General features: G+C 41.7%; 1 long non-coding RNA gene across 1 annotated transcript in view; it reads right to left on the minus strand.

Moving 5' to 3' along the window:
• The window catches only part of LOC308054113, a 78,988-nt gene extending 54,671 nt beyond the window's left edge, over positions 1 to 24,317 (minus strand). Inside the window, exon 1 of the long non-coding RNA XR_013923967.1 lies at positions 41 to 24,317. This is a non-coding gene — a long non-coding RNA (uncharacterized lncRNA). The remainder of the gene's footprint in view (positions 1 to 40) is intronic.
• Between the last annotated feature and the right edge of the window lie 452 nt (positions 24,318 to 24,769).

The following is a 24,769-nucleotide window of genomic DNA, read 5'->3' on the forward strand; positions in this document are numbered from 1 at the left end:
CAGAGCAGGCCCTCGGTGCCTCTGGGTGGTACAGACTTACCGACCCCGTCACGCCAGCAGTCCCCATGACATCGCCGCTTGCAGATGCAATGGTGTCTGCTTCCACAGGAGTTATAATGTGGAACTTGCCCACTGGAATGGGAAAAAAGCCAACGTGAATAAAAGCTTGAAAAATAGACTATAAACTCTTTGCAGAAGGAATGGATCTGGTGTTCAGCGTTTGCACAGAAATCTTGTAGTACAGTTCTTTCTTATTTTGAAACTCATTTTTTCAGCGAGTCTCATGATCTTGGGGGTTGGGTAGAAATCACGAAATGTTGCATTCTTTCTGCAAACTTTAAACTACATGATAAGAAAAAGGACAAACAGGGAAAGAGCAAAAAATATCTACAAAAATCATAGAAGGTCTGTAAAGTATGCCTGATGATGAAATGTTAAGGAAGTCTGACCTATTTAGTTCATCAGTCTGACTTAAGGGAGGAGTCAATCCTCGTCCATAAGAACTGATACGATATGATACTGAGGCTTCTGATGGCTCATTTTTAACCCATCAGGAAAAGAGAAGAGATTCAACAGTCAAATTAAGCCTAGAATCAAGGTGCATAGTTTTGGCTCTTAAGAACTACCATGACCCACTGTACCAACTTATTTTGGGATGAAAACGTACTACATCACACTTGACCTTTATTATCATTCCAAAAAATATTCTATTACATAAGCAGAAGCTCTGGATTCAATGTAGGCTTTGCTCTTCTTTACTGTCAGCCAAATGTGTGATCTGACTGGATTCAGAATATCGAGTTCCATATTATTCACCATAGATTAATTTTCAGGATTTGAATTAAAAAAAAAAAAAGGTCCCAAGCTGTGACACAAAGCGTCAACATTTTTTGCAAACTGCCATCCAAAAAAAGTTCAGTTCAGACTGAAATTGATACGCATAAATCATTTTGAAATGTTTTATTTCTTCTGGTCTTTGGCCTTTTTAATTTTCATTTTCTTGCCCTCTGTAGGTAAAAAAAAATATGAGATTAAACACAAACCTGTTGGGTTTCAAAATGGTAAAATAGACTACCGTGGCAATTTCCAAGCTCAGGCGTTGCAAAGGAGGTCATTCATTAACTCTGATCCTCTCCTGTTAGTCATTTTCTTCTCCACAAACAGGCACTTCCTGACAACATGAAGCAGTTGCAACAGAAAAATCCTGTTGATCTCAGTCATGATCCTTTTCTGATCTCAAAAATTTAGTAATACTCATAAAACAACTAATATAGACTCTTAAAATTCAGCTATCTCCAGCTGCATTTATGCAAGCCCTGCTTCCTGTACATTGCGAGATACATCCAGGCAGCGACACCAGCCCCGCACATCAGACTGGGTTGTATAATTCATGACAGATTCTGCCGTTTGCCATCCCAACATCTCCACTGCATTCTCCAGGAAAACGGCCAGCCCTGGGATGACAGCTGTACTCACCTGACAGAGTGCAATACTTAAATGGAGGAACAAAAGGATCTGAAACTGCCTTAGGGAGGGAGGTCAGGTGAAGGTTAATCAAAGGAAATGACAGTTCGATGGTATGCACGGCCCTTGAGATTACATATGTGTATTTTGTTGGGAAATATTTAACTGTTTTACGTCTATTTAGGAAGAAACTAAAATAAAGTGCATATATGAAAAAAGTGCAGGAGAATCCATAGATGCCTCTTAGCCCCGCAGAACTTGCACTGGTGGGATGTGAACTCACCAGCCAAGGGGCGAAGAAAGCCAAAAGATGACAATTTTTCACGTGGTTTCACTATTATAAAACCTTTCACTATTGTAAAATATAAAACAGTAGCTGGAGAGCTAGGGACATCCAGTAAAGCTCTCATTTACCTTGCTCCCATATTTATCCCCAATATTCAGTAGTCTTCTCCCAGAGTAGGTGCTGGAGTGAAGGAGGGAAAACTACAGCTGGAAAACACTGCTGAAGTCTACAGAAACTTGTTTGTGTCTTGTAATGAACTTGGTTTGGCCATGTTCCTGCCTCATTTGCATTTCCTTTCCAACAATTTTCATGCACTTGGATTTTTACTTTCAGTAGTACTTTCAAAAACTGATTTGAAGCTTGCATGCATGTAGAAAGGCATTTTTAAATACACTCTACTCAAATATTTAATCATGAAATTTATTCTAGTATTTGTCCTAAATTAATTGGGGAATTAAACCAATACCGCATGACTTACCGATCACAAATAAGGAACACACCCTGAATTCTGATTCCTAGTTCTGATTTTAAAAAAACAACCAGTCAATAGAACTCGGGAAAAAATTTTGACAACTATTTTTTCTCTTCCCACAGAATAAAAGGCAAAATTCGCTGAATGAATTATTAATTATGAGTTATTCATCCAGCTCTACTAAAAACTAATCTGTTTCTTTTTTTAAGCACCAAAAAGGTCTTTCAAATATAAGTTGCAATAATGAAATATGGCAGTAGTTCTTGAAGAGTGCCCTTCCCCAGTCTGCGGATACGTAAAAGGTTACGGTACCAGAGTTATTAATCCCCCATCGCTCTGACAATTGATTTTGAACAGTCTGTTGCAGTCTTTACAATGCAGGATCATAAATGTTCAAAACTAATTTACTGCTCTTTGTTCCACCTGGCAAAAATATACTGTCAAACTGAGTTGTGTTGATGCAAAGATGCAGATGAGTATTTAAGCCTTATTTTTATCCACAATAGTAAGTTTGTTTGCAATACCTGTGTGTGGTTAGAAACAGTCACAAAGAAGCAAAGAAAGAGGAAGAGGTTATGCTGCCTTTAATCAACAGGTAATATTTACACAAATAGCAAAAACGTATTTATCTTAAAATTAATGGGGAAGAGTAATTATTTTAATTTCTTGGTATTGGTATTTTTGGTTTGTGTCAGATTTTCAAAAGTACACATGTAAAAGCACTTGCTCTATGTGCATATTGCCATACACACCAGGCAAGGATTCCCCACAAACCAACCAGGGATACGCAAAGCCTTTCATCCTACATGGCTTTTTTTTAAAAAAATAAAAATAAAAATCAGTAATTTCAAAGCCTGAACCAGTTCCATTCATACTGAAAATTCCTGAACTCGCCTTTTCTGCATTCAGCAGTTGCCACCGCTCCTGCCCATGCCAGGGAAGTACCAACCTCCAAAGAAGAACAAGCCAGAAAAGGAGGGGAGGAGGGCAAAAAGGGAGAAAAAGATCCACTTTTACACTGACCTAACACATGCATTTGTAAAGATGAAGGCTGTTTTTTAAGGATCAAAAAGAATATATTATGAGGAAGTTTATTTTAAGAATAAAATCCTGTCCCGCAGACCAAGCATTCCATAATGAATGAATTACAAGTTTTCTAAAGCCTACTACTGAAGCAGGGAGCACAAAAAATAGAGACAGGGAAGAAAAACAGAAGAGCGTTTCAACATCAAAAATATGCCTACCCAGAAGCTGTTTCTCAGAGTCTTTAATGTATTTTTTCCCAGTAGGAAGATGAACCTGTAAAATTACTCTTCTTTTCAGAATAACCACATAATACTTCTCTAATAACACTTTTCAGTTTTATAGATTTTAAAGACCAAGAACATAAACTTCATCTTTCCATTATCTAGGGCCACAGTCATTTAATCGTCCTGGCAAGTTTACTCCTTGTGAATTATTATTTTTACCACGATTATGAAGTAGGAGAGCTACCTGACTGCATGCTAGAGCTGCTGCATTCATGACTTGTAGACATCGGTATGATATTGAAATTAATTTCCAGTATAAAACAGTTAACAGAATAACCCTAGATAAAGGCAAGTATAATATTCATTTCATTCTTTTTCTTGGCAATGTTGTAAAGTCCGTTGCTCAAGTAAAGAGCACTTTTCTGAGCCACATACGAATTAATTTTACCATTCTTCTTCAAATACAAATTTTAAAAGTCAACTAAAGGCTACAACAGCTTTGAAATACTGCAGTGATTGTTTTAATTACCTATCATACAGCTGTGAGACACTGTGAAAGGGAGGGATGGAGAGAGAAGGGAGAACAACACCTGGTGTATTAGCAATTGGTTTTCTGACGTAAAGAAGAAAAAATAGTTTCCAAGCACTCAGACCAACAAAAAGCTCAGCAAAGTCAACACAGATTTTTTTTTTTTTTGTCAGTACATTAATATGGTATTTTTATTCCGGACTATGTGTTTTTATTCTGTCAATAACTACTTTCACCGTTAAATAAAACCACCAAATCTCCAAACTTTAAATATATGAATTCTGACAGCTTTTAAAGATCGCTTTTCAACCCAAAGTTGATGCACACGCTACACTAAGTTGCTAAAGGCACACATGGGGCTTATTTCTAGGGCCTTGTTCTCTAGCAAAAAAGCTCGCTGCACTTTTACTGCAACTGCACAAAAAAGGTGCATTTTTGGTCATCCCAGCCCTTAGCAGAACTGGGATCTAGAGGCTGTTAGGGCTTCTGATGGCCTTTGACACCTTGGCTTCCAGCTTCAGCAATCAGTCAGTGCTGGGGTAACAAAAGACCACTCAAACGTACAGTTGTCATCCCCACACTACATCTGTTGGCCATGCTGCTAGGAAGTGTTGACCCCATCATTTCACCGTAAACGCTGCCGAAATCAACAACAACAAAAACAGAAATAAAAAAGGAAACTGGATGTCAGAAGTCAGGTCAGCACATTTTATTTGCACATGTGTCAGTAAAGATAGAAGGAATCACTGAATGAAATTAAATCAAAGCAAACCTGCTAATTAAAACAGCTAAAATTATGTTTGTGAAGATGTGTGACTGGTTTCCTGCTTATCTGCAAATAAGCCTCCCATAATATAAACATGTTTCTATCTCCACTTCATTTATAACAAGTCTTTAGGCAGATTGTAATTAGTATTTCGAGTTTCTAATAGAAGATGTATTGTGTTACTGCAGAAATATTTTTCCTGACCATCAAAACACTTATTACTTCAGCATCGCTCTCAAGGGTTCTCACCTGTTCATCTCATGCTGGTCAAAGTCTTGTATCCAATTTATCTGAATCAAATTGTTTGGGTACGTGTCTGAATACCATCATCTTCATAACGTTTTGCTTGTAGTTAGCCACAAATGCGAGCATTGTATTCCACTCCACCTACAAGCCAAACCAGAAATTACTACCACTTTCGCTTGGATTTATTCTGTAGTTTTGAACATTGAAAGCATGATCAAAATGATCACATTAAGGAGTAGAAGAACAGGGTCAAAAGAGAAGTTTTGCACAAAAATGACACTATTTACAAAAATTAACTTTTTGTTTCTGTTTTATTTATCCCCAAGTTCACAATGCATAATTTTATACAAACCCAATTACATAGCTCAGTGATTTACTGGCAAAGCTGGCCAGAAGAAATTATCTGGCTTTAGCTAATGTGTATGCCTATTTACAATCAAAACAAATCCACAGAAAATTGCAAAATGGCCACAAAGTAAAAAAAAAAAAAAAACAAAACAAAAAACACCACAGTCAGAAATGCATCAGAAGTGATACAGTATGCAAGCTGAAAAAGTTCACCTGATATTATGATTTCACCGGATAACCAATAAACCATGGCTACAAGTGTGGATTCAGTCTTTCCGATCATGTACTATTTATTTATTCCAGCATTTAACTTTAAGCACGTATGGAGTTTCATTGGCTTGGAAAGCATGGTGTTTTCTTTTTGCCCTTTTCATAATTTTTTTAAGGATTAGTTTGCACAGTTAACGGATGCATGGACTGACTTCAACAGGATTACTCAGATGTTTACAGTTACCCATGGATTTGAGCAGGGGGTTTAGATTCAGGGCTATAAGGCATTAGGCCACGGAGCTGCATGTGCATCACATTAACAAATGGCTACGCAAATGGAGGGTGATCTGATACTGGCATCTTGAACATGAAAATTGTAACCAGTAATACTGCAATAATGTCTGTGTATTACTTATGCTGACAAATATCTTTTGATTTTGTTGAAATGTTTCTGAAACAATACCGAATGCCTCGGGAGGAGCATAGGTTCTTTTCATAGTTTGTATAAAGCGAAATTTCTAAGTCAAGAATATAAACAAGACACTTATGATATTTTAATTGCACAAGAAATCATTTCAGATTATCATCTATACTTTCCCTGGAATGACCACTGGGCACAACTCTCAGAGTTGTTGTTGGACATGGCCCAGAGTTCATTTACTCACTTACCTCAAAGCAACCACCTCCTAAAAATACATCAAATTGCAAATATGCTAAACCCCAAATTTTGCTGTAATTGCATGTGACAGCACTAAGTCCTACATCAATAAGAAACCCCACTGATGTCAGCATGACTTGTGACAACACAAGATTTCCCTCCCCTCGGTACAGCTATAAAACAGGATCCTTGGTGAGTATATTTGAATTATGTGGATTATATATGATTAAACAGATTTAGATTAAATCACGGCAATGGACTGTCTTATCAAGACCACACTGTCAGGACCACATTGCTGTACAGTGATCAAGGTGACCTTATAGACTTATTACAACCCAGAGAAAAATGATCAACTTCAGTGGATGAGGATTTTTTTTTTTCACTCTGCAAAGATCAGGCTGCAAGATGTAAAGAGTTAAAATCCTGCTTTCCTGATGAATAGTTTTCATGCCTTAAAATTATGATTCAGGCAACAAAGAGCAATCTTTCTTGCGGGGGAAGCCAATCTCAGCTAAACTCCTTGAGCTCCGTTTCATTCATCAGGATGGAAAATATGGCTGGCTGTGCCTTGTCCTGGTATGCAAGAAAATCCGAATAAAGGAGAACAACATGTGAATAAAGAAATCTGCAGAATCCCACCCAGCCCAAGTCTGCCCTTCATTGCATCACTGCATTATCTCACCTAATTTTTAAACAATGTTCTGAATATTGCTATGAAACCTTACTTTTTATTACTGTGGTGGGTCTTCATTTAACCCACAAGTACAGCCTATCATTTCTGGTATAAATATGCAGCAGGGTTAACCATACACAACAGAAACAAATTTCTCCCTCGCTGGAGGAGGGAGGATACAGCCGAGAAAAGAATTTGGCGACATGATTCTGCAATAAATTCCAGCTAACCTGAGCTGAAGTGTTAACTCCAAACGCTTCAGACAATTCACAGGCTGGTGCTCCAGCAGAAGGGCTTTAACAGCTTGGGCGAGTGTGCCTTGTGGATGCTGATATGCATCCTCATATTTAATATGGGTAACATTTGGCAACCATCGCTACGGAGGTCATTCTGAGGGTAGGGAGGAAAAAGACCTCGCGGAAATAAAAAGCCAAAAAAAAGACCAAGGCTGCCAAAGTCTGGGGGCTTGGCAGAGTAACAGAGATAAACTCATCAGCCGCACAGCTTTCCTGCACCGAGGCTTTCCGATTTCCACGCGGAATCCTGTGCCTCCATCCTTCAGATTAAGCAACCCAAAAGTTCCTGGGTAACATTGAAGAGAAAAAGGCAGAAAAAAGGAAAGTAACGGTAACAGGAATGCTTCCCTGAAGTTTTCCACAAGTTATACATCAGCTCAAAAACTATTTAGCCTGAGATACCGCATAAAAAATTCAGAAGGCTTGCTGGGGGTGGGAAGCTGTTACATAATCTATTATCACTTCAAACAGTTTGTGCTGCATCCTGCCTCGGACGGACACGCGCAGCTAACGTTCTGGTCTGAGCTTCTGGATTCACATCTGCATTGAAGGGCTTGTGTTACACAGTCGAGTTGTGGTGAAGCCACAGGTCTGGAAACTTCCCTCCCCTCTCCCATCCATCCTCTAAACGAGGCCCCCACCCTGTCCTCTCCTCCACCAAGGACATTTTTAGTAAGATTGCTGTGCAGCTAATTACATTACCATGGCATCCAAGTACCACACAGTCACGAGACCTACTTCTTTTAACAGCCTTTGGGTTTGTGGAGGGGAGTTAATAGGGAAACATCCTTACACTTGGAGGGCTGAGGCACAAGGTCAAGTCGTTTGTCCAACATCACTGCAGGAGATGCACTGGGCAGGGAATTGCTCACTGCAGAGTAGCTGCCAGAGCGGACTAGGTGCCAAAGCTGCCTGACCACCTGCTTAACCAACCACCATGCCCTCAGAGCTGCTCTCAGGAGTCGGTGCTGGGATTCTAAGAGGAAACCTTGAGCAAACAGAGCGAAGTACCTGCACTCTGCAGCCTCCAGCTACGCCATCAGCCCTTGCAGCAGCACCAGGCTAAGCTGATAGCCCCAGGGCCTTGCCAGCTTCTCAGAATCCTTCCTCGTGGAGTCCTGGCACCTTCTTCTGTAAAGGGAAACGGGCCGTTTGGGCAGCCTGCCCCCAGGCAGAGCTCTCCCACCTGCAGGGTGCACCAGTGCCCACACCGAGTGTCACAGACCCTGTGTCCTTTGCTCTGCAACAGGCAAACTTCTCTGGCGAACGTCCGGGAACCTGGATTTTTAACAGAACCAATTTCACCAGCCATCTTGTCTGATCTTGGGGCTGGAGCTGCACCGTGTGTTATCCAGGTGGTATTCCCTGACTATGAGCTTCCTATAGACCATGGTCTGAAATGAGCTACCATTTGCACGGAATTCCCATGTGTCCTAACTCATGTGACCTTGCCTGAAACTTGACTTGTCCAGGACAGCTACCCTGATCCCTTTCGGCTCTTCAAGAGCAGCGCACTTACTCAAAGAGCTATTTTCTCCATGTTATTCCTCTGCACAGAACAATTACTCTTTATTTCTAATTCCTCTTACCAAGTTCTCTCCTCTGTTTCCATTTGCTTCCTCTAACCAACTCTTCAGTCACATCTGTGCTACTGGAAGAGTTCGGTCACGACTTACTGCAGCCTGCCGTCTGTTCAGCCTTGAAGGGTTGTGTGCTGCCTTTGGTGTTGCCACCTCTCACTGTTCTGCTGCTAAAACACTTCTTCCTCCACACTTACACAGCACTTTCACCAGGTAATTATTAAAAAGCAACCACAACAAAACTTGGCATGGATAGCTCAAGCCCCACTGGTGGAGCACACACCCTGCCCAGTCCCACCTCCAACCACACCAGCACCATGAGATGTATGATGGAAATGGGCTCAACCACAGCAGTTTGACAGGCTCATAATCTATTCAATTAACAATAAACCCACAGTACTGATTCCTGAACCTGTCAGCCAGCTGAACTAGGACAGCCAGCTGAACACTGAGATATATTCTGCCACCACACCGTCTTGCTGTGTAGAGCTGAGGTCTGTTAAAATTGCGAGGGGATCCCAAACAGCCAGGAGTGAAGGGCTTTGGCCAAAGGTGTAACCACTAGAGACCTCATCTCTGAGCTAAAGCCTGTTCCAACCTTTGCCAAAAAACCATGCACGTCATGTCGTCAGTCTACTCTACATTACTCAACATGCAATACTTGTGTTAACGGATAGATTAATTAATATAGATAACAGAAACAGTAGCATATAATCATAAAAGAGAGCACTGAAACCACAGAGGGCTACAGTTTCCCTATGGCACAGTGGCTTGAGGGGCAGGTTTAAGTGTCCAGTCCCTTTTCAACAGTATTTTTAGAGGAATAGCAGTCAGCCAGGCATAGCTATGGACAATCAGCAGTGGAGAGAGAGAGAGGGCAAAGAAAACCCTGCTCCTGACAATGAGCATCTACACTTTAAGCTGCAGAAGAAACAGCTGCCTAGCTGTTCATTAGAGAAGGGATTTGCCAAACACACTCCCTGATGCTCTGTTATGCAAGGTAGTACTACGTGTATTCTCTCCTTGCACAGAGATGTAGTCTAAAAGCATTTGTATTTAGCTCTCCCATCCCCCTAAATCTTCTCCACAAAGGACACTGTCACCACCAAAGCTCTGCAACAAGGATCGTTTATATATCTGACAACCTTTAAACCCCCAAAGAAAGGGAAAGGGAAGCAGTAAAGCTCTCTGAAGAGCTCTTTGGTGGAACAAGCAGAATTATGAGCAGCAGGAGAAATATGAGTAATTAAGACAACAGTATATCTATATCTTACAGCTGACAGTGAAGCTGCAAGTTAGCTCTGGGCAAGATGTTAGCAGAGGAAAGAACTGAGCAGACTGTTTCTAATGTTATTGTTGAAAAGCCAGCCCAGGAAAAAGGCTAAAGGGACAATTTCATTAAAAAGAAGGAAGTAGGTTGGATTAAGAGAGCAGTTAGATGCAGACTCGCAACATTAAAGGAACAGGTCAACAGCTATCTATAACAAGACAAGCAATCGTTTGGGGAGTCAGCCAATGTGGCACCCTTGCTGTTCTTAAAAGAAAATGCTCTTAAATTATCTATCTGTGGGTTATACAGAAAATTACAGCTGCCGAACTGCACCGTGGCACAAAACAAAGCACTAGGGTGGATCGAGGCTGCAGGAGAGCAAAGGAGAGCAAGCCACGGTGTTTTCCAACAAGCAGCCCAAAACAGTGGCTGGTTTTGGGCAGCCAACGCTCATCCAGAGCCAGCGTGGTGAGCAGGACACGGTGTCCGCTCCTGCCCGCCATCCTGCCGAGTGCAAGGCCCCGAGCCGGCAGGGCTGTGCCGCCCAGTGCCGGGGGGGCTGCGGCCGCCGCACGGAGGGGCCGGATCCGCTCCCGCACCACAGAGCCTCTGACAAGTGCATAAACTGGATTTCACTCCTTCCTCCTGCCCCAGCGCTCGGCATGCTCCAGCGATTCCCCAGCTGGCGGGACAGCCCTTTGTGGCTACAGCAGCATGGTTTATAGCAGCCCTGAGGCTGTGTTTTCCATCTAGTATATATAAGTGAATTAGTGGAAAATTTGAGCTTACACAAATCACAGAGCCAGTGCACAGTTTGTCATGGCCAGGCAGGCTTTTCTCAGGGCTGGAGCAGCAGTAATGAGGTGCAGTAAAGAAACTGTGGGCTGCATCCACGGTTCCTGTATTACAGCTGGGTTTAGGGCTGGGAAGGGAAGCACTGTTAGAGAAGGAGAAAAAAAAAAGAAAAAAAAAAAAAGACCAATAGCAGCTCCTACCTCTACATAGATCAAATGCATGGCCAGCGCAGTCACCTGGGGCTTGCAGCTGGAAAGGTTGATGCAGGGATGTTCGGGAAGAGCATCCTTCCTCCCTCACCTCCCAGGCTCCATCTGTGTGAGGAGGAGATGGGAATCACCCAGTGTGCGATGTTTGCACTGAAGAAGCAGAAGAGGGGTTGCTCCACATTTACATTATTGTAAACAAGAGCAGCATTTCTCCAAATGGCAAGAGCTGCAGCAGAGGCAGAGCCAGAGGGCACCAAATGAGGGTCACCAGCTGCGACTGCTGCTGCCACCCAAGAGGAGCTTCAAGGCTGCAGCAGGGTGGGGGACAGGGGAGGCTGGGAGGTGCCAAAATCTCTCACAACAGTTTTCAAGTGATTGCCCCGGTCTGCCTCTCACAACACTCAGTACATCCGAGTTTCTAGCCACGCTCTGGCAGAGTGCCCTGGCAGCCACTCGTTCCTGCCATGCCTCTCTTTTTATTCGCACCTACAAGTCCCAGCCCTTCTCAAGGATTTGTGTGGCCCTATCAACAGCGACAACACTAATGTATGTTAAAAATACACCTGCAATGCATATTTTACAGTGAAACACAGAACAGGTATTCCCTATCTCTTTTCCCTTTCCCACTTCCTCAGCTATAGCACCGCAGTGAGCGATGGATCCAGCCATTCCTGACCACTCCGTCACTTTGGTGTAGAGAGTCTGCAGTGGAGGGGTGTCTTGTGGCAGACTATTCTCTGCCATTTTCCATGCTGTAAAGAAGTAGGTGTGCCTGTGCAAGGTGCCCATGTCACCCTTCCCTACACCAGGCTGAGGGGAAGCCTGCTCTCTGCATATTTCAAATCACAAACTCTAATGGCTCCTTAAAATACACACTTATATCCAGCCCATAAATCAAAATAGATAGTCACATCCTGCTTATGAATCTAGATCCTGCTCACACCCTTATGTAGCTCCATTATGTGCCTAAGGTGTCACACTGCCTATATATTTCTGCCTCCAGCTTCAGCCACATCCTAGCACTGATTGAGAGCACCAGAGTGTGTAGCCTTTAAAAACTCAAAATTTCTCACTTTCCTGCGCACTAAAATGCATCTAAAATTAGGAAAAACGGCCTCCTGTCATTTTGTTGACTTGCCAATGAGTTTATTTACCCACTCACCCCTCAGAGCCATTGTTTCATGGAAATGCAAAAACATGTAATATTCCACTGCAGCATCAGGCAAAGGTACCCGAGCCTCACCCTGTGCCAGGCAAAGACAATCGCAAGGCTGAACCTGCTCATCAGCTGCTTGTCGTGTACAGTTGAGCATCTTTACAATTCTTTGGGATATATATTGTTAGAAAGTGAGCTCAGAATTTGGTATTATTATCATATTATAGACGGCATCCCTTTGATAAAGGGTCAAAGATCAGGAAGACAAGAAAAATAAGGAAATAAAACCCAGCAACGGTCAGATCTTTAGCTGGCATAATTGGACACCGAAGTCCACAGAATTGTGTCCATTAGCAGGAGTGGGTGATCTGACCCATATGCTTACCACTTTCAAGTATAAAGATTAAAACAACACGCCTAACAGCAGAAATGGGTTATATTACATTTCAAAGAGGCTTGGGTTGCCTAAAATTCTGGAGAAATTTCCAGCCTGCCATCATACAGACTTCAAGGCTGTTTACCCAAACTTCTCAATAGCTCCTTCTAAAAAAGGCTGATGAGCAACCATGTTCAGTAACACAGATTTTTAATGTGATCTGTTTATAGTTTTATAACAATTTCCAGAATAGAACATTTTTTAAATGTCCTGAGCCTTTAGCATTCTCACTTTGATCATCTCCCATCACGTTATGGTTCAGAACAGAATGTGATGGAGCCAGGCTAACGAATCTGCCAGAAATGACATCAGAAAGCCAAGTGACCTGAAAAGAAAAAAGTGCTCTATTTGAGCACCACTCTCTTCTTGAACATTTTCTTTTTTATTTTTTTTATACGTCTTAATTAATGTTTTACTTTCACCGGATTTATTTTGCTTGCATGAAAGCTTGGAGCTTGTTCTTAAGAAAAACTCCTATTGAAAACAAAAAGAGCCTTATTTGACCAAGGGAAGACTGTAGGAGGTCCTCAGATAACAATAGCTAACAATTCTTTTTGGGCTTTAACAGTTTAAATAATGAATACTTTCTTAGGAGGTTAACTCTAAATAATAATTGTGGATTTTGTAGCCTGTGGAAGGGAGAGATTAGTCTTTGACAGAGTTTATATTACTAACCTGATGCAAGCAGACAGCTGCAAAAATGAAGTGATATCAGTGATAAAAATATTCTTTCTACGTTTAGGCAGGAGGAATTGCAAAGGGCGAATCCCCTGGCCACCGTGCACACAAGCAGTCCTTACACGTGAATGCAGGGACTGACTGACATGGTACCACCAACCAGTGGGCATGCTAACATAGTATGTATTTACTTTAAATATTTTGTAACACTTCATATTAAATTTCACATATGTAGCATGCATTCCTTTTAAAAACTTGGTCTACTCAGTAGCATTTATTTCCCTTTTAATTCAGGCCATGTTCAAACTGGCGAATAACTTGGTTAAAAAACATGTCGTAATGATACCCCCCTTCTATCTGATGTAGAAATAGATAATTTCTAGTACTAAAAGTGATTAAATTTGGTGCATTTCCAACTTGTATTTTAACAATGCATTACCTCCTGAATTGCTACATAAATATTAATAGACAGCCTGATATGGAACTTTTGTCCGTAATGCCCTTGGAGAACCATAATCACAGCGAGTGGAGCAAAAGAGATGAGAGGATGCACAGAAGATGGTGGCTCTATCCCCCAGCTTCACAGAGCTACCCTAGGTCAGGCACTTTCCATGCAGTATCACAGATGAGCAATATCTCAAAGCCTAGACTTTGTCTAGTAGGAGATGAAAATCCTACAGACATTAATCTGCCTGATACTCCTCTGGAATACAACCCAAAAAAATAATATATTCATTGACACCAAGAAGAGCTACACCGACTTTTCTCCAAATTAGCCAGACTTAGTTCTTGACATAGTCTACTTTTAAATTTCATCTGCAGATGTTTGCTACTCTAATCACCTCCAAAATGATTATATAGCATTTATCTATCCAGATTTCATCCCTCTGATACCACCTCATTAAAAGCCACAATCACTCTGGCTACCATTTAAAAGAGGCCAAGTGCCTACAGAGCCCCCAGAGTCATGCTCAGCCTTCCTGAAAATCTGCCAGTTATTTAGATCCCTAAATACGGACTTCAGGGGCTGAAATTCAGGACACCCTTTGGAAAACCTTTTTGGGCAGCCTTTCTGGTCTGCCGTAAACCACGTTTCTGCTTTCTGAGAAGGCGACGCTATAGATTTTCATTGCTGTAATGCCAGAACCTCCCTTGAAACCTCAAAATACTGGCAGAAGAAAGGGGAAGGAGAAAAGGTTTCTGCCTGCAAACACCTATTGTACAGCTGTATTTTGGACACAAGTAGACTACGCTAAGGGTTAAGTTAATTTAAACTTTCACCAAGTTAGAAAGCTATGAAAGTTTAATCAGAAATGAACTCCAGTGGGCAGTTTGGTAGCTCACAGACAAATGTTCTCATTTTTATTCTTTATAGGCAGTGCTCAAATCATCATAAACCATATTTAAGGAAGGAGAAATTTCATCAGGGGAGGGAGCTGTTTTATATGGTAGAATAAGAGAAAAAGGCAACTTACTGTTTTAAAATTTAAATCCGACAAAATTACCAGAAATGCTGCTGGAAACAGAACGCTGAGAAATCATTATTTTGTTTCAAAGTTAGTTTATCATAAATCTGCCCTCTGACACGTAATAACTAGTAACGTTTCGAAGGTTATTTGATAGTAAGTTCAACAGTGTAGGTGACTGAACATGTGAGCTGCATGATAATGAGTCCCAGGGGAAATCAGGCTTTAGGATGCAGGGTGAAGCATCCCTAGGCTTGTATTCAAATGGAAAAAACATATTCAAAAGTTTATTGTTTATCTCCTAAGAACATCAAATAATACACAGTCCTTTGAATCAAATGTATAAAGCACGCTAGAGAACTATTTGCTCGGGGAAAAATGCCTGATTTGATTCAAATTCAAAAAAACTAATAGCTTGTAGACTGAAATGCATAGAGTGATTTTGATATAAAAAGTGGAGGGGAGTATTTTGGTTTGTTCTTTTACAGAACCAAAAGGCACAGCCAGTCAATTTGCTCTTGCATCAGACTCTAGAAAGAGGAGCTAGAGAGCATTAAAACTAGTTGTTTTCAAATCCTCTGCGTTTCAGTACAATGGAGTTCTTTAAGTGTGACAAATACAAATTGCACTACTCATCCTGAATTTCATTTCCAAAGTACTTTGGCTGTAATTGATTAATTTGTAGTGTACAACCTAATTTAAAGCCAATAATGAGAGCAAAAGATTTTATTTTTCAGCGAGGAGGTATGGTACATACACCCCACTCCAGCAGCATAATAAAGCCCCACCTCTCAGCTCGTTAAGCTCTTAACTAGCGAGCCTGATGCTGCCCTTACCAAAGTCAACGACAGTTTTGTCATTAGCTGTGCTGGAAAAGCATGTAAGGCAGAACTTTTTTTTTTTTTAGATAAACTCTCTGTACCGCAAATGCCGAGGGTTGCGGCATTCCAAGCCCGTAACTACCCACCCGCTGGCATTCTGCCACCCCAGCCCGGAGCAGCGATGGAGGGGACGGGAGCGGGGTCACCCACCTGCTCCTGCCTTCCCCGGGCATGACCCATCTGCAACTTCAGTATTGCTGCTCATCTCGAGCCTGTGCGTCTCTCTGTACATGGAGGAAAAATTGGCGGAGGAGGCATTGCCGTTAAGGATTGTTGTTGAGTTTTGATATATCCAGTGCTGAATTTCCGTCTTCAGAGATACCTCTGAGCCATTAATAGTGATCAAACATGATTCATGCTGTTTAGGTGTACAGCCATACCTATCAAGCACACTAGTTGCCTTCTTTTAGCATAGTTACACAGCTCTCTCTGTATCTGGAGGCTGTTATTTCATAATGGATTTTGGACATTGAGAGCAAAATTAGACTTTACTTTCAAGGTATCTTTCAATAACCAAAATCCATTTTCCATGCATCTTTGTAAATTGTCCTCCTTTTTTAATTTGTTACTTAAATTGTTACATACCCTATACTTAAGCAGGGAAAAGTTATGTGGCGTATATCTTACTTAGCATTCACTCCATCAGTCCTAACTCTTAATATTATGATGGCTTTTTTCAGAAATGTAACTGGCAGAGGTTTACTGACACGACACAAATCCTAATTATCATTAAACCTCTAAATTCTATATTGACAAAAATCAGAGGTTGAAACGCTCTTACCTTGACAAGCTCTAAAATATCCAATGAATGTTTGTTTATTTGCTTACTATATTAGTATATATTTCCAATGTGGCCATTTTCCATACCTTAACTTTAGGAAAACAACAGCATTTAAATATGCACCAAAGGCAAAGATAAATAAAAGGCTGCAAACAGGCAATAATGCTGTCGAAAATGCTTTTTCCTATTCTTAATAAGGAATTACTACCTAGAAGACAATTGAACCCAAAACCTAGTACAATCTCAAAGAAAATATATTTAGAACAGATGGCAAACTTTCCAGATTCATTCTTTGAAACATTACACTACCCACTGTTCAACTTTTGTTAATGTTTACCCAGGTAAGGGATACTGAGAAAATTAAAGCTTCATTAGAGTAGGAAAGAGGCAAAAAATGGCCAGGGAGGTATTCATACAAATATTAAATAAGAACAGCCTAAACCAGAGGGGTCTTCAACTGTCATTATCCTTCCAGAAAAAGAGTTAAAACTGTACACGACTAGATGAAGTTGGTGTGCGCTATTAGAACATGCATAAATCAGCGCGCTCATTTTTCTACGGAGCGTACAGCTCCTGGCTGCCGGTTACCGGAGGCATTCGCAGATCCGCACCGAGCGCCTCGGCTCGGGGTCCTTCCTCTGTGTGGTCTTTCAGAACTGTCGTTATCAGCTTTCTGTTTATTATTGTGCTCAGTTTAAAGGGAATTTGCCAAGTGATCCCTGGACTCCAATCTTTAGGCCTGTTGTCAGGACAAATTAATTTCTGTGGAAACCCACTGTGCCTCAGATACCATCTAGGAAATGTAGGATTAATGGAGTCCCTGTACAACAAGCTTTGTAGTGCGGCTGCTGGGGGAGGGGAGCGACTCTTGGAAGGCAGAAATAACAAAAATAAAGCCCCTGCACTTCAGGTTAGTTTGGGAGGGGCTTTACATTTTTTTATCACATCAACTCACATCAGTAATATCGAAATCATAATGTAGTAAGGGAACACAAACACACAACTTTTTAACCAAAAAAACGGTGGATGGGAACTCCACATTACCAAAGATGAGGGACCTGAGGTCTAATTATCAATATTTTATATTTTACATTCTCCAGCCAATCTCATCAGTAGGTAAAAACAGGATATTAAAAGAAACAGTCTCCCGTGAATCTTAGTAGAAAATAATGAAACTCAATACACGATATTTTGGAAAATGGTTATTAGAGCTGGGTTTCCTACAGGGCTGGGTCACTACTACATTAGCTGACATCTGAAACTCTTTTTTCAAAATGCATATCATTTCATGCTTAAAAATGTTCAACTGCCACTGCTCTTGCAGTAAGTATACTTTTTAAAAAAGACTTTCCTGCCTAGAAAAATGAAGCAATTTTTTTCTTAGTGACACTAAATTAGAGCTGAATTTCAAACTGTAACAGGTAATGTTTTCCCCTTATGTTTTTCCTTTGTCCACAGTATAGCGAGAAGAGAAGAGAAGAGAAGAGAAGAGAAGAGAAGAGAAGAGAAGAGAAGAGAAGAGAAGAGAAGAGAAGAGAAGAGAAGAGAAGAGAAGAGAAGAGAAGAGAAGAGAAGAGAAGGAAAGAGAAGAGAAGAGAAGAGAAGAGAAGGAAAGAGAAGAGAAGAGAAGAGAGACCACTACAATACATCTTTATTGATCCTTTCTCATTTTCAGGAGGATGACTCTGCCCATGGTTAGATATACAGGTTTAATATCTTACAAATTGGGAATTCTTGCCCTTATTTGTTTCTCTCCAAAGATAAATCAGTTGATAATATACAGGACAAAGATGGTAAGACACACAGTTTCACATTCTGTACTGTGTTACATCTTGTGACTCCCCTGTGGAATCGGTAAGTTGTAAATCAGCCCTGAAGTCAGCCTAAAGTGGCACCAAAACACCTAATAGATCACAAAAAAAAAAAAAAAAAAAAAAAAAAAAAAAAACCACCAAGCAAACAAAAACCCCAGAAAACCCCACTCTTTTAAGGTCAAAGACTATAAGCAAAATTTGACTTGCTAACATGGTGTTGTTACGATATTAAACTGTTAAGAGCAGTGCTAATTTTGCCACTGTGTTTCTGGCACACTTCTAGCGCCTTACAAGCTTGGCAGATGCAGATGCTGAAGCTGCAGCAGAAGGCTCCTTTAACATATCTATCCAGTTTGCAAATACCTCAGTGCATACTGCTTTTCCTTCAGAGGGCAAAACCAGGAGCATTGCAAGAATTCATGGGCTTTTGCATGATACCGCGTTTTGTTTGGAACAGCATTTATGGAGAAGGTTCATTTGGGGAGATTATTTTTTTAATCTTAAGCTCACATGCATGTAAGAACTACTCTCTGTTTATTAAATATTCCAAATGAGTGTATTCTTCCCTAACTAAAATATTTAATCTTGAGAGACTTTTTATATGCCAGTTTTTATTATCACAGAAATTCAATTAACTCCATAATTATGAACACAATTACCCTCAAGTGTTACATGCGGTTTGTTGGTAGCAGCTACACAGCACACACATACACTCTGGTTTATGGTTAAAAACTTTGAGTATTAGTAATAATAATAAGGAAAAATTCCTAAAGATCATTCCTATTCTTCGGGTTGCGTATGCTGGTTTATGTCTAGAAACAATTTTTAAATATGCTGTCCACATTTTGGCAATTAAGTGTTTAACTGCAGTAAGGATGTTATTTGCAAGCAGTGGGCTGGATTCCTAGCTGATAGAAAGTCACCCAAACTGTGACAAGTTAACTTAGGCATCAGCCTGGCCCCATTAACTCATTCTGTGACAAACTCGAACCCGCAGCAAAGGCAGTAAGCGGAGCTGCCGTGATTTATGCATGGAGGGGGGAAAAAGAAACTAAAATAAATAAATAAAAAAAGAGACGGGAAAAAAAAAAAGAAAACATATATGGTGGAGGAAGGGAAACTCTATAAAGTCTTTTGAAACTTTACATAGAGGCACTGCCAAGAAACAAGGCTCTAGGCGGGGAAAGCTGCAGAGGGTTGCCCCAACACTGCCCTGAAAGCCCCCCGCCCCAGGCACCGTGCCCGGGGTTTCGGGGTGGAGCTGCGGGTCAAGAGGCAGCATTGCTCCGTCTGTACCCAGGCGCTGCTTGGCAGGAACCATCACACAAGCCCAGCTGCAGGTTGCTCTCAGGGCGGGCAGGGGGGCTGCGGGCTGGACCACTGCCAGGCTAAGCCCAGCAGCACTTCACCGCTCCTTTAGAAACAGTTAAAGCGTGCTGGGGTTTATGCCATGCGATGAGGCACCAGGCTCTGGGGTCAGCAAGGGGTCTAAGGATGTTACGATTGGGGGTTTTAGGGCTGAGATGGCTAAAAGCAACGTTTAAGAGTACAATCATGACACAGGGAACCAGAGAGCTCCAGGCAGATTTTGGTGCTCTCAGTACATGTACAGTGCTTGCAGAAATGCCTCAGGTAGTGGTCACCGCGGAAAAGTCACCCTTGGCTTGCTGGTGACACACAGTCTGTATATCTGTGACATCTCCCATGTTACAGGGCTCCTCACTGATACTCCCTGCTCATGCCCTCACGGCGTCAGGCACACTACACCCTCTGCACAGTGGAGATCACGTCGCATCGCTACCGCACTACACCATGAAGGAGGCAAACCATCTTATATAGGCTTAGATTATTTCAGGCATTATGCAAAATAATTCTGATATCACTCATGCAGTCTTTTGCTTACACCACGCAAATCTCCTGTTCACGTAACTCAGCCTGGCTCCCCGAATGTCAATACTGCTGTGCCCATTTATGTCAGCTGAAGGTCTGGCTCCACACACCCTGCTTAATCTATTCAGAACCCATTTCTGCTGACGCAGAAACATCCACACTGATCTCCACCTACTCAGCTTTGTAAAAGAGGGATTTTTTCCACCTACAAGTAAGCACACAGGTGGGCAAGACTCCCTCAACACAGCAGCCAGGGCTTCATCAAGAGATGTCCATGGGCTTTAAAAGCACAAGAAATCAACAGTCTTTTACTACAATCACTCTTTAAGGAATTGAAAATCAGAATTACCCATGTGGCTTCTCTGAATAAGAAGTGGTCTGCAACCTACAAATCTGAATTCAAAACCTGTTTGCGTGAAACATTCAAAATACAAAACACAGTTACAGCTCAGTCCTTGGTCACTACTGTAAAACTACCGCATCTTAAGGGAAAAAAGCGAAGGGTATTATAAGAATGGGGGTCAAAGCATTTCCAGATTTGCCAAGGGTTAGGTCTTACCAACAGAGTAAACCATTTAAGTTTTAACAGGAAACTATAAATGTAAATATATATAAAATATATATATTTATATATTAAAACATATAAAATAGGGTTCTTATGGAAATTCATGTCTCATAACAGGAACAGTACAAATATTTCATAACGTTAAACCCACCGTATATATACATTCATGCTTTCCTCACTCCTGGCACTATAACCACAAAAAAAGGTAACTGAACGGCACTGGTAAAGGGAGTTTTCCAGTGCTGGCATACGGAACATATATTTCAAGAACTTGGTTCAAGATCCCAGTCAATAAATGAAAACAACAGGAAAAATGAGAAGACAGCATCAGCGGGCTCAAACCAGCAAGATCCCAATGCAGCAGCCATTAGTCTTAGCCAACCTTTAAAAACATACCAGATCCATCACTGCAAATCAAGCTGCCATGTGATTTGTTTTCTAAAACAACATCTTGCTCTCCTCTGCTGTTGAAGAAATTTAGTCCTTATTCCACTTTAATATTCATAAGGTACAGAGCTACATTAATAACTAAGTTTTAATTTCAGCATCGTTCTAACATTTACAAAGAACAGATCCCAGCCCTGGTTTCACACCAGGTTTTTTTTCCATTATCGCTGTTACTACTGGTATTAGGACCACTGCAGAAGTGATTAAAGGGTCCCAAACATCTTATTAAAATAGTCTAGATCTACTCCCCTCTTCAGCATCGAGATACATTCTGCTATTTTATAAGCAGGAATAATCTTTCTGGATATGAAATCTGAAGTACTGCCTATTCCTCTCTTGCTTCGGAAAAAGAGGTATTTCTGCTGTTTAAATTGTATGTTAAGAATTATTCTGAATATTTGAAGCAGTGGCAAAAATACTTATTATTTCATGCTGAACACTCCCCAGATCCACTTATAAAATGTGAAAATAATAAAAGAGCAATAACAACGCAAATCTTCAAAATTCTCAGGGAAGTCAAGGCGGGAGATCCCTCATGGCAGCCAACAGCATTAGTGCCTGCATCTGTTTGCAGGTGATCATTTGCTGAAGCACAGGTACACAAGCCTTACGATTTTACAGAAAGGGCTGTTTTAGCTGCAATTTTAGAAAAATGCATTTTTGTTTACTGAGATAGCTTGGCAATATAACTGCATATGTTTGCGCATCAGACCTATTTTTCCATATTCTTCACTAAATAGAAATTCAAGAGAGTCTTAGGCATAGATTAAATGCTTTCAAAAATCAATTTTAGGCTGGCATAGAAGTTAACCAGTCTGACCTCGTGATTACAGACTAAACACTTCCTTAGGAAACAAAATGGAGGAATACTTTATGTTTCAATGATTATTTGAGATAGTACCACCATATATAAAAAGAGAAACCATGGCAATATTTAAGGAAGTTTATCTACGAATAATTGCATGAGGCATTAAAATAGGACTCATTCAGGGGGCTGGGACATTGCAGTATCGAAACACATCAAGAAAAAGCAGTATCCAGCGCACAACTCATCCAAACTGTAACAATCACTTTGAATTTTATGTAGCATTGCAAAAAAGAGAATTATATAACCTAGTTCCTACCTGATTACTCCAATTCTTTTACCTCTAGAACCTCAATATCAAGCCACGCAACAGCCAAGAGAGCAGTAGCAAGATACACACTTATTCTAATGGCTAAAGAACATCTTCAAAACTGCCTTGGGAATGATGCAAAGCAGTCACAAAATACACTTCTTTAGTTCCGTATTCCTGAGGACGGAGTGCATGCCTAATACCCAAATACTAATGTGCTTTGCAACAGCATGTTTTTCATTCCTACTAGTGTCACTAGCAGTGTAACCCCAGAGCTTTCAAATAAATGTTTGCATCAGTTTGATCATCTAAATGTGCTATTTGGTAATTAAATCCGGTTTGTATTTTTAAAGCACGCACTGAGCGATAGATACTGCGCACAGAGCCAAACCGCATTGTATTTGTATCCACCACCTCTCAGTTCTGGGAAATCCATAAATTCATTTGTCAAAGGTAAAAATACTTGCGCAAAATGCCTTCTAAATCTTTTGAAATGGTTTGTTCAAACTCTTGACATAGCGTTTTGCTCTAAACAAATTTCTAGACAACCCTGTGATTTTCCATCTCTGAAAATACACTGTTTTCCCTCCATGAAACTAGAACAGAGGGTCTGAGAGAAAGGAAATTATTAAGCATTCTAGTGGGTTTTTTCCAACAAAAACTAAGATAGAGGTCAATGAATAAGTATGTGCAGGCTGGAACTTAAATCCTCTGGGGTGACTGTAGGCTAATTAATAATTAATGCCAGAGACATGGTGTTTGAAATGCAGATGTGATAACTGGAGGCCTGGCAAAGCTGTTCAGAGGAAGCAGATTTGGATGCTATAGGGAATAGGCACTCCCTTGCCGGCTGGCTCTGAAAGCAGACCTGGGTGCAAAGCAGGGCCTATGGTTTAGATTATATTCCCCTCAGCTGTTAATTACCTGAACCTACTTTGAAGTTTTTCTCTTTTTATCCTCTGCATGAAAAGAGATTGGTTCAGCCAAGGGACTTGAAAAAATGATCAAATACATAGAGTAGAGGAGGGGAATAGAACTTCAGATATAAAAAAAGATAAGGAAGAAAAACACTCAGGGAAACATACAGGAACGTATTAGGAAGTGCATGAGTGTGGCTCGATGTTTCAAGCGAGTTGTGCTGCTCTAAGTTATTTCAGCCATTAAGTAAACCCCTGCGTGTTTTATGAACAGATTTGTTAAAAGGAATCTCTCACTATATGTATATAGTTTACATTAATTATTTGATGAAAGTACCATAGGTGATTTCCTATGCTATTTTTAATTCAATAAAGTCATTTAAACCTCCTTATGTTTGGGGCTATTTAATGAGGTGCGCAACATTAACAGAATCACCAATGAGCTGTTACTACAAGTATTAAGATTTTGCAAAAAAAAAATAAATCACTCGTTTTTGCAAAGGAGAGGGACGGGCACAGCTTGGGTTCCCCACTGAAAGGAAGGGGGGGGGAGGGGGGGTTGGCAGGTGCCTTCCAGCATCTCAGCTCCTTCAGCCTCCGTGGGGGACCCGCGGGTGAATTTTCCCAGCAAGTGGGGAGCAGGGTGGCAGGGCGGCCCCGGTACGGGGGCGGGGGGGAGGCAGGGCTGGGGGGATGCTGCCCGCACTCCGCCAGCCGTGGGAGGTGCTCGGGGACCGCACCAGCACCCCCGAGAGCAGGGAAACTCCCCATCACCAACAGCAGGGGGATTACCTTCTGCCACACGGCTGTCGCAGCGCAAGGCGTCCCCAGGGGCAGGGGGGCAGTGTCCCCTGGGCGCGGTGCGGTGCGGGCTCCCCTGGGGCACAGCGCGGGCTCCCCGGGACGAGCGGTGCTGCCGGGTCCCCGGGGGAGGAGGAGGCCACCGAAACCGCTTCCACCCTTGTTGGCTTTGCTGCCGCAGCTCGCTCCCTTTCAAAGCGTCGCCAGACTCTCTATTTGACGCTCTTCCCCACTCGTTACAGCCTGTCCGTTCAAAGGCTAAACTTCCCAGCAACTTCACTAAAAACCTTTGAAACAGGGGGAAGGGGGTATTTGGGGTGGGGGTGGGAAAGGATCTTCCTTTTTGTTTTGTTTTGGTTTTTTTCCTCTCTCTTGAGTACAGTAGGTGAAGCAATCTCTCGTGAACTCGGGACTGGCTGTGTTTAAAATTTAATTTGCAGTCGTCTGTCTTCAAGGCGCAGGCGTCTTGCATTTAAGCCTATCACCTTGGCATCTCGGCACAGCCTCTCCTCCCGCTGATGCGGAGAACATCTGCAGCCCACCTCATCCGAAACCCAGTATTTTCCCCCGGTTTCTCTTCGCAAGCATCCTCTTTCACCGTGACGTAGGGGAAAGACGCGGCTGTGCGGTAGCCTAACGTATAGGTGTACACCTTGCGTGATGCTCCTCGGGGGGGCAACTCGCGGTGGCGCCGGGTTATCCAGCCGCGTGTTGTTTACCTGCAGCTACACCGGGTTGTCCAGCCGTGTGTTGTTTACCTGCAGCCACAC

This window comes from Falco punctatus (assembly GCF_963210335.1).
Source record: "Falco punctatus genome assembly, chromosome: 15".
NCBI classification, from domain to species: domain Eukaryota; kingdom Metazoa; phylum Chordata; class Aves; order Falconiformes; family Falconidae; genus Falco; species Falco punctatus.